The following is an 11,207-nucleotide window of genomic DNA, read 5'->3' as shown; positions in this document are numbered from 1 at the left end:
CGCGCGTGCCTATCTTTCATCGCCTCGTCGGTCGGTAGGTCGGTCGGTCGGTGTTACTCTAATTTTTGGCATTTGTCCTTTCGGATCTTTCGATTAAAAGCGAGCAAACTTTTGGCGTTTGACAGGGCTCGGAGAAGCCACCGCAAATGGGAATGCAGGTCACACGCACCCAAACCTCTAAGGTGCTGCAGTGTTCTGCGCTTTTTGATTTTCTTTTATCCCTCCGGGGGACGGTTTTCGACGTCTTCTTCTTTTGCTGTTCTCGGAGTTGAAAACCGTGTTCTGTCGTCCCCACTTTCCTTACGATTCCCGTACACCGTAAAAGCGGAAACAGGCGTGTTGATCCGTTCCTCGGCGCCAGGTGAAGAAGTGATTTTCGAAGCAAATCTCTCAATTCCCGCGCTAGCTAAGCTGGCTTGTTAGGCTGAAAGGAAGGAGTCTCTAGATGGGTTGACAGGTGATTGGTGGAGCTGCGGGAATGCAGCAGCAACAGCAGCAGCAGAAGCAGTAGCCGGGATTCGCAAACATGACACGATAATAGAAAAACGTGATTTATTTGGCTCGATTCGTCTTAGGCTCGTCTGTCTAGTGCGCTCCGTTCGTCGACAAATCCCGACACCTAATCCTCTGCCACGCGCTGAGCGTCAGGTCCTTCTGCGGTGCCGCTTTTGTAGGTTAGGGTGTACGTTGCCCGGTTAGCCGACGTCACGGGAGTTTTGCGTTTAATATTTTACAGTGCGTGCATCCATTGTTTCAACAGAAGAGTAGGCACTGGCTCCAAGAAAGCAAGCAATCCTTGCACTCCGCCATTGCAATAATTGAATTCCGACGAGTCATTTCCGGTAGATGCATTAATATTTAGTTAGACACAGTATGTGAGCATCACTGGCAGTAATTTTTAATGCAACATTACAATTCAATTACCTCCGATTTCTCCCGAACTGCTTGTGTCCGATTTTTGATGAGTGCAAATGAAAATTGATACCATACTCCAATGGACCGCACTTCCTGGCGCTTCCACTCGCGCTGTCACTGGTATGCGCACAACACTTCCCAAAGCATTAAATTCTCATTTATATTCACCCCTTTTTATGCCGCTCTGCTCATGAAGCCCGCTTCTATTACAATGCATTAATTCCGACCAAACAGCGTGCCAAAAACGGATGAGCGGTGATCGATCTTGACAGGATCGCTTGCTTCGCGGAAGGGGGAGTGAGAGTGAACGGCATCGACATCTGCGCTCACTCTCTGTCGAAGTTGTTTGAGCGGTCGGGGGATACCTTTTTGAGAGGGGGAGGGGTTGAAAAATGTACTTCCTAATGTAAACAGCGGCGGTCGGACTCTACTACGAGCCGAAACCCCTTTCGCTGCTAATGGGACACCTGAGCCTAATTAGTATCCGGACGGCAGGAGTCATTGGTTTAATGTAGGATTCGGCGTGGCCATTCGGAGTTCTTGGAAACGGAGGTGGACCACTCAGGTTCAGGCCTAGCGTAGAGCGATGTGCGGTTTGCCAGGACTTGCTACCACTGGCTGTTCCGCGGTGAAAAATGATGCTTGTTTATCCTTGTATCCTGTGCGCCGATTCGATTCATGCTTTTGGTGAAGCGATTGGAATTCGTTGGATCAAAACGGACATCGAAGGACGGGCAGACTGGACAGTAGTAGTGGTTTCGATCTGGCTTCGAAGCCCCATAATGGCAGTAATTTTCTTTTTAATCAAACGAATGAATTCCAATGAAAAATCATCATCATGGGCCGGAAAACAAAGAAGATAATTTTCCAGCTAAAAATGAAAATAAAATGAAACCTCGCGGCGGATGGATTGCGATTTCTGGTATTGAGGACCTCATACCAGATGCATTTTGCCAGCCAGTGCGAGCGAATCTCATTTCACGCAGTTAAACCCCGGGGGCTGCAGCGTTCCGGTACTGCATCTGACAATCGGCTCGATTCGCAGCTCGAAACAAGTCTGTGTGGGAAGATAATTTGAATCGCGGTTTCATTCGTTAAATAGCATCAGCGTGATATGTGAGGTTATGTTGCCAAGAGGCACTTCATTCATCGGCATCAAAAATCAATCCGCATAAAACCACAGGATGGCCTCGAGGGCTACGAAATAATAATGAGCGTTGCAGGCTCGCTGTTCAATCTCGTGCACTGACCACGCAAACGTGAGTTCGGTTGTGTATTGGGTGGATTGAAATGCGAGTTTTCAATTCAACCTCAACTCCGAAAACATAATATCATAAAAACCAATATGTTAACGCAAGTACCATTTATTACATTCGCTGTGCAAATTGCTTAACGCCCCGGCTCATGGGTTTCGCCTTGTATGTATGGCAAAGGCACCGGGTACGGCACCTGCTGTAATGGCGCCTCAATTTATCATACGAACAATGGAGTGTGAAATATGTCTCTCTCCCCCGAAAAATAGACTCGCGGTACTTGCGGTACTACAAATACACGTCAGTACTCCCCTTCGCCGTGCGAATGTACTAGGCCGGTCCGAAACCCGGAAGCCCGTGGTTGGATAATTTAAGCCGTCTAGCGACCCGCCACTTCCGATTGACAGGCGAGTTCGGTGGACCGTTTATAAGGCGGTATGTTTTATTCATCGCGTCGCGAGTGTGTCTAGGTGCGAGTGAAGAGGAAGCCCCACATCGGTGTCCTGCATCCTTAAACCAACATCGCTCCCTCCCCACCTCACACGCATCCCTCATGTGAGATGTTTGCACGAAAAAATGCGTGTGTCATACTTTCCTCGCTGCGAGCCTCGCGAGTAAACATCCCGATTCCCCCCTGGTATGTAAGTAGGAGAGGAGTACAATGCCGGAACAGCCAGCGCCACCACGGAAGTACCGACCGGAGAAGCGATGCGATGAATTTAAATCGAAAACCATAAATTTCGCTTTCACCGACAACCGACTGCCAGTCGTTCCTGGTTAGGTTGGCTTCCATCTTTACCATGTAAGGCGTGTGGAATGTGTCGCTCCGGTGGCTTCGCGAGCTCGTTTTGCCCTCACTTTTCCTGCCTACCCGAAGGTGCGAACCATTTTTCATGCTCGCTTGTCAACAGGAGGCTTGTTGGTGGAGTTGACTATTTATTCGCTTTTCGTCAGCGCCCGTCATTGCAGGAAGTGCATTTACTTGTCACTATTGAATATTGTAATGATGATGCCGGTACAGTCTACCGTTCGCAGAGCACTGCATAAAATCAGGGAATCGAGAGAAACGGGTTTTTAAATTGTGAATTTGCTCCAAAACAACAAGCGAATGTCTACAATAAGCCCAAACCAAACAAACCACGTCATTGTCGTTCATACAGCCGCAGATCAAAGAAGGCACTGGGTGGCTGTAACCGAAAGTCAAGTACAAGAAATTTGTTACAATATGGTGACAAAGTACGCTTAGAGACTGTTGTATACCTTCCGGGACCAATAAATACGCTCCCGCTTCTGAGGTCCCTTTTTAGAGGTTAGAACGCTCCGAATCTTCGCGCTCTAATTTACAAACACCCGCACCTCCAACTTCCGGCGTCGAGTGTTTGTCCTCTTAATTTAGTGCTCATCTAATACCGTGCAACCGGGAGTACCCCCATGTGATGCTTCGTACGCCGAAGCAGCTCATAATGTTCCACTTCAGCAAGCTTCAGGTGCGTCAGGAGCGTTGAGCCCCGTGTTATTACTCCACGGCCACGAGTCCCAAAACGAGGCTTAAGTGGCTCCATAGAAATGACGTATTAGGTGCTTAATTATTGCTACGGCACATGATTTTGCGCACGTGTGCGCGTGTCATGTGGGACACATGCCCTGCCCGGTGCCTGGTGTACGATGCTGATCCAGTTCTCGAAATGGCCTGGTGGAACAGTATCCCCTGTTTCTAATAAAGAAATTACGTGCTCAAGGAGTAATGGACGAGAATGGCGAATGAATTGCGTGTGTGCAGAGATGGGCCCAGGATATTGGGAAAGCATATTATCTGCAAAATATCTTCCCCTCCAGGAAAACTTCATCTTTTGGATGACCTGCTAAGTATAATGAGCCACCTGATTTTTTTCAGTGCCTGTGGCAAATTTAGGGCAACTCACTCCAGGATCTCCCTTTGGATTCTTTTCCAAGTTTTATTATGTATCGATATCATTGAAATCGAAGGCGAATCGAGGCCGAATTCCGTGGATCACTGGAAGCAACTTTCCACTTGAAAGGATTCATTGGCACCTTATTAATACTCGGTTCTTGCTCCAGTTTCTGCGGCCATTTCCTCCCGTGTGGCCAGTACATGAAATGCGTTCACTTCATTAGGTTTCAGTCGGCCTTAACACATTTTGTGATCTGGCAATTGAATCAAATCAGATGCAAAATCGCTCGATGCGACCCGACTCGTGGTCGCGACGATAAATCTGGAATGATTTATCTTCTCGCGGTGAATTCAAATCCACAGAACAAGCTGACCATTTCCGAAAGTAATTTTGCTCGAAACAAAAAAAAAAGTTCTGGTTTTCCGCACGATTTGCAATGGATTCGGTTATGTTTTTTTTTGCGCCACCGAATTCTCCAAAATGGCCGCGAAGCCATAAATTGTGATTCTTTTTTTTGTGTGTGGCCCATTTTTTAAGCTTTCGATTCCTGCTGTCCTCACGCTTTCGATCGTTACTTTCCTGCCATTGTGTTTGAATAGCTTTTGTTTCAAGTGTTTCCTCCTTCTTTTATGCAAAAAAAAGCAAAAGAAAATGCCAGCAAAAGTAATATTTTATTCGATTCTCACCGGAGTCAATGTCTAGACGGATCCGTAAGCTCACGAAACTAGCAAACCGGATTGGAAGCGCACTTGAACCGCCGGTGAAAAGGCCAAATAGTTTCACCATTTACACCCGCTGTGGCTCCCATTTTGCATTGAAACGATGCCGCGGTGGTGATGTGAACAGCCCGCGAGAATCGAATTCGGTACGCGGTCGATCGGGATGTAATGCGGCAGTCCATCATATCCGCCGTTCTTGTCCGCCGGCCGGGGCCTTAGATACCAGCGAGGTGTAGGATGCTGCTGTTGTGTTTTGCTTCTCCAAATCATTTATGCAGCTCTCGGATCTCGGCCTCGGAGCACCTCCTGCTTTCGCTCCTTAAGCACGCCGCACGCTGTATAATGCTGTACACATGTTGCTCACGTCCGCGCTCACGACGATCCCGGTGCACCCATAAAGCAACCGTGCCAGCTAGACCAGCCGGTATCGGTTTACGGAAGTCGACGATAAATCATTGGGGCACCCAGCTTCCATTCGCTCCGCTCTTCTCGTGGTCTTTGCCAATCGAAACCCCATCGAGTGCACCGCTGCTTGACGATGCAGAGTGCATGGGCGGCGGTGCCAGGTTGCCCTTGCACCAAGTGCCGAGGACGTGCTCCTGCTACCCTGCTGCCACTAGGTCAATCGAGCTTCACCTTATGGCGAGCTCGCAGAAAACTATTTACGAAACCGTTGCATCGACGAGCACGGTACGGCATCTGCAGGCTGGAGCTGCTGATCGTTGAATCCTGATTTTCTTCGAACACCACCACCACCACCACCACCAACGGGGTGGAAAATGGTCGAGAACAATTTACAGCCACGTGTAGTCGTTGCAGGCAGACATGCGGCGGGTGCTTGGGGCACCATGTTATGGGTGGCCATCAATGGCGGTACCGTGACGCCCGAAAGGCACGTGACGAAAATCGGTTGGCCATTATTGAGGATGGGTGGTGCGCTGTGGTGCGGTGTGCGGTGGTCTTTCGGGTTGCTGCATAGCTTCTATGCTCCATGCAGTGTCGTATCCTCGGCGCTGCTACGGATCGCAATAATAAATTGGCTCCAAACGTGACCATTTTTCAATCAAGCTCTCGGTGCTCTCCGAGGTGTACACCGTGGCCCTGTCTAATGTGTCACAACATATTAGAAAATGGTGGTCCACATGTGTGTGTGAGTGTATGTCTGTGTATCTGTGTGGTCATCCTAAGAAGCAGCTGGTGCTGTAACGCTGGTATTTTGTATCCCTTTTGATGCCTTTTTTTTCAATACGAAACTTTATACAAAAAATAATTGTGTCCAATGTTATCGAAGGATTCTTCTTGGTTATCTTTCTAAATAAAAGTATCGCTTAAAGGGGTCATAACGGTAATAATAATAATAATCATTTGATAAATATCTCAGACTACAATTAACGTTCAGCATATTTTCCGTTTTTCATGCTTCAATGTTCTTCCCGGTTTTTTTTTGCTCTCTTCTCTCTCAACACCGTGTCGACCGTTATAAACACTATTATCCTTGCCGGCGCAAAGATGAATCATGAATCTGGGCGAAGGCAGAAGCGCAAAAATAAGGAAGAATAATAATCGAAAAATTCTCTCGCCAAGCCACCCACTCCGGAACCGGATCGTAAAATAAATCCCCCACCCAACAGAAAAAAAAACCAGAAAAATCCGTTTAAGATAAGAGTAAAATTTATTTTTATTGATTTTTGTTCCCTACGACAAGCGCTTGTTGAAGGCCACGGCATGTCGGGGAGACAGGAGCAAGGAGCAACCAAGCAAACCAAGAAAAACCGGGGCTACGGCAAACGGAAGCGAGAAAATGTCGCGCGTAAACCATTGGAACGTAAATAATTCTTGGCTCGAGCTGGGTGGAAAAAATCGAAAGCAAGAACTCAGGAGGGATTGATTCTTGAGCGCCCATTGGGGGCGAACACCGGAACTAGAAGGAAAACGCGAAAGCGGAACGACAAAAAAGAAAACATTGTCTTCGCTTGGCGGGTGGGCAACCAAACCGTAAACAAGTAGTTTACTTTCCGCCAATGTCGAGAATGTGTTGCTTCGAAAATTACGCCAATGTTTGCTCTTGGGCCAGCAAGCTCTGTGTGTGTATGTGTTGTGTTCTCTGTATGCGTTTGGATTGTGATTTCATTTTTGAAAATCGTGCGACAACCCCTCCGCATATCGAGAAGAATCGATTTCGAACCGTGGACCAGCCGTGCTCCAGCGCTGTTGATACAATGGATTTATCCCCCCCGCCAAACAAACAAACAGACAGATCGTCCTGGACGGTTTGGAAAATTGGGGAAAAATCGGGATCGACAACGGCTGGAGCTCTCTCACAAATTGCGTTGGCGAAACCGAAACGATGGGGTCCGAGACCAAGGGGGTTAGGTACTTGGAAAGTGATTATGCGTGTCGTTTGTTTGCGAAGCGCACAGCAGCAACCACGTTACGGCGATAGGCCTAGCGTGTGTGTGTGTGTATGTGGAGGAGGAGTGGCGTCGAATGGCTCCCCCCGCTTATTGCATCCTTTTGGGGTGAAGCGAAACAAATTAACAGATTAACTGACAGTCCAGCGGAAGCGCCATGTACAGGATGCCACGTTGGACTCGAACTCCGACTCGGGCAGTAAATCTGTCGAAGTAGGCTGAACACAAGAGCAGGAGTAGAAGTTGCCCATGAGGACTTTCGTCCTCACTGCTGCGTGGTGCGAGCAACAACAACAGATATCCATTTGTTTGCCAAACACTTTCGACGTCAATTAAACGTATTAGAGAAAGAGAGAGAGAGGGAGAGAGAGAGAGGGGAGGTGCAGAGAAGTGGTCATAAAATTAATAGATATGAGTTAGCAGCTCGCTCGACCACACACCCACCCTGCCATGCGTTGGTCAATGCTGGAGCTGCAGAGCTGCGTGCTTAAATTACTTGTGTGTGCTGTGGAGTGGAGTGCGCTCGATATTTCTGCTGGATTTCCCTGGAGAAATCTGGAGCCGAGGCCTAATTTAAGCCACTCGACGCATTCCAAGCGGGCGTTCACTCCGAATTAGTGAGGAAGAGCACACTTTCTTCTTAATCAGTTTTCGGCCTACTATGTGTGTATGTGTGTGTGGAGTGACAGGAGCTCGCCACAGGAGTATTTGGCGAGATGCCAAAGGGAGCTGGAGTGGCTGCATCGAATAACTTGATCGAAGTAAATTAAGTTCCAAATTACGGCCTCCAATCAAATCACACCCCCCGCCCCTTCCGGTTTCCGGTATGCGAATTAAAGCTGTCGATAATTTCATCATGGCGACGGATATGAATTGTGCTGTGGATATTTTTAGTACACTGGAAAAAAAATAGTTAGTACAACCATCGACACAGCCAACGCGCCTGAGGGGACCGGTTATACCGACCGAGTTGTGGTCCTGTTTCGATCGACGATTATGCTGTTGTTTGATCAGCCTTAACTGTGCAATTCGCTTGTTCACGCAGATGCGTTTTATGGCCGTACAAACGCCATGCCCTTCCGGGTGAACAGCGACCGTTTGGGGGCCCCCCGAAATTAAAGACCGGGAAAGAAACAGCAAACGCAGCAGCAGCTGGCTATGGGAAGTGGTGGAAGCCCCACCGAGGCTTTCAATAAAAATACGCGCTCCATTACACGATCCCGCGAAGAAGCGTCCTTTAAGTAATTAGATTGTGAACAGGAGGAACAGAGGGGGTTGGATGGGTGGGGGGGGGGGCATCGTTTAGGGCCATCGAGAGGTCTGGATGTGGGTGTGGGGGCGCTCCAGTGGTACGTGAAACTGCTTGCACACTCGTAATTGCCAGTTTTATTGCCAACACTAGGTCAACAGGCCAAGAGGAGCAGCAGACGGGCCTCGGCGTCTGCCTGCTGTGAGATGCCCGCCGTGTGCTGGTGTAAGGAATCGATCAATGTTGCTGACGATTAAGATATAAAAATGAAGTTTGGGAAATGTGTTCCAGCGTTACTTCCGGGAGTGGTTCCACTGTTAATGGTCATTTTACGGAATGCGGACTTAACGTGCCCTGAAGTACGAATTACGAAGCTTGTGCTACGTGCTAATGAGAGGACTCTTGTGACAGTGCTCTGCACTACTAGCTAACGTCTGTTTTCATAAGAATAGAACTCACTTTTTAAGTTATAGAAAATGATGAGTTGTGGCAAGCTTAGGAGAGTTTCCGAATAAAAACAATCGAAATCATCGAAATGTCAAGCCTGACGGTGTATCTGCGGTTGACTGTTGTTACCAAGCCGTACTAAACACCATCTAACAAGCTAGACATGAAGTCGAGACATTCAATTCGAGATACTCTCCATCATCCTCCGGTAATTGACCACCAGGACATGGCCTCACTCCTGTGTATCGATTGTTGTGATGACGAATGAATAGACAACCATATCCTCCGACCCGGCAGCAGGAAGTAACACAACGTTCTATTACGAGCAACTCCAAGGTTCCTCCCTCCACCGGTGAAAAAAGCCTAATAAATGTCTCGGAAGTCAAGGCCTCACGTACATCACGCAAACGGAACTGAAAGTCGCCCGGAACGACTCAAACGGTTCTCCCATTCATCTTGTGAGCCTCCGGGAAAAACCTGGTGCTGCTGCATCCATCATTATCGACGTCATCGGCAGGACAGAAGTTTGGCCATGCCGCTCACGTGCCTCGCTCACTCCCTTTCTTCCCCTCCTTCTTCAGCTTCATTAGGGGCTCATTGCCAATCGAATCGAGCTCCAGCCGAGCTTCTTCGATTGATCACAATCACAGGAAGAAGTAGCACAGTAGCAGTAGCCCTGAACCTGGGCTGTTCCTCTTTTTCATCCTTATCCCTCCCTTTACTGTGCTCGATGCACAAATCTGGCGGCGAGCCTTTCCTTGTTGTCCTCACAGTTCACTGGCATAGCTGAACCCCCCCCTATGTCTCTCCTGCTCGATGCGTCGACAAAAGGACCTCCTCCCCTGGTTTCGATTTTTTATCGCCCAACATCATTGGGCGGAGGGCGAGTGTGGGAGGAGAGTGTCTGGCAGGGGAGAGATTGGCATTCAGTGCATGTGACACACATCGTTAGGAGGCCAAATTATACAGTTTGCCGACGAAAGGTGCCTATTTTCGGGGGTAGGGGTGGAGAGAAGGCGTTCGTGCAACGCCCATCCGTCACTGGCGCTTTCACCGGCTCCGGCTTGTCGGTTAGATTGATCGGATCGACAAGTACGGGGCTGCTGTCGTGCCGTTATGGCGACGCAATCGTTGTCGGAAGGCGACTACCGGATTCGGTAGTCAAATGATTGGAACCTTTTCTCTTTTTGCTTCTCTTTTTTGCTTTACTTTTCAAAAAACGCGACTCAACATCGCCGGAAGATGCGTGCCGGAGGCACAATCTAAACTCGGGACAAAGTATTTGCCAAGTATTACGCACCGACTGAACTGAACCGGATTACGTGTGCGCCACCAACTTCTCACGTTCGTCTTCGTCTTCATCGTCGTCGTCGTCGTCGTCATGGCCGTCGCCATCGAGGCCAAAAACCAATCGACCACCGAACGTAAACAACTTCGAACGCGACCACTTGTTCCCACAAGCAGCCCACGGCAGCAGAGCGGAACCTCCAGAACAGAACGGATCTCGGGACTCCGGACCAAGAGAGTTGCCACAAATCACAATGTTGCACCCAGATGCTCCCCGCCGTGAGAAGCGTGAGACTGCGGGTTGGGAAACCTTGAACTAACTGTGCGGCGGTCGGCGGCCTGACTCTAGTGCGCCGATTAGTTATTGTTTATATCTCTCGTTTTCCTGTTTTTGTTTTCTCACTCCACCGACTGCAAAATGGGGTTCTATCAAGGAGAAGACCGAACAACACATGAAACCGGACTCGATGTCCGTGCCTGTGCCAGCGTGTGTGTGTAACTGTGGAGTTTCATCCAGTGAGTGAGAGATGATGTATGTTCTACTGGGTGACATGGGGTGCGGCAGAACTGGCAGCAGTGGCTTGGGATATCGTTCGATTCTACATTCATACAGCCGAGCTCTGGCCATTTGATACTCAACAGATACCGGTTTCGAGTGTCAAGCCGCCAGTCCGGGTGGTAGATTATGCTTACGGCAGTAGATCGGTTGACTTTTTTTTCACTTAATTGTGCAAAGTACTACGAAATTTTACCCATCGTTTTATCTTTTAAAGGAATTTAGCATTCAGTACGACAAACAGCATCTCCCGGAGGAACTTCCAACAAAGGAAAGGACAGGAAACCCCAATCTTTTCATGCTGCTGCATGAGTGGTAGACGGAATGTCTTCATGCACATACCAATCCATCTAAGTAGGCTTTCATTCTATCAGATGCCATCACTACATCAGAGAATACATTTTTGAGGTTATGGTTGGAAGGATTCATTTAATTAACGAAGTTTCTGAGGAAATAT

Source organism: Anopheles darlingi, chromosome 2, assembly GCF_943734745.1.
Source record: "Anopheles darlingi chromosome 2, idAnoDarlMG_H_01, whole genome shotgun sequence".
Classification (NCBI taxonomy): domain Eukaryota; kingdom Metazoa; phylum Arthropoda; class Insecta; order Diptera; family Culicidae; genus Anopheles; species Anopheles darlingi.
This window is presented reverse-complemented; position numbering follows the sequence as displayed.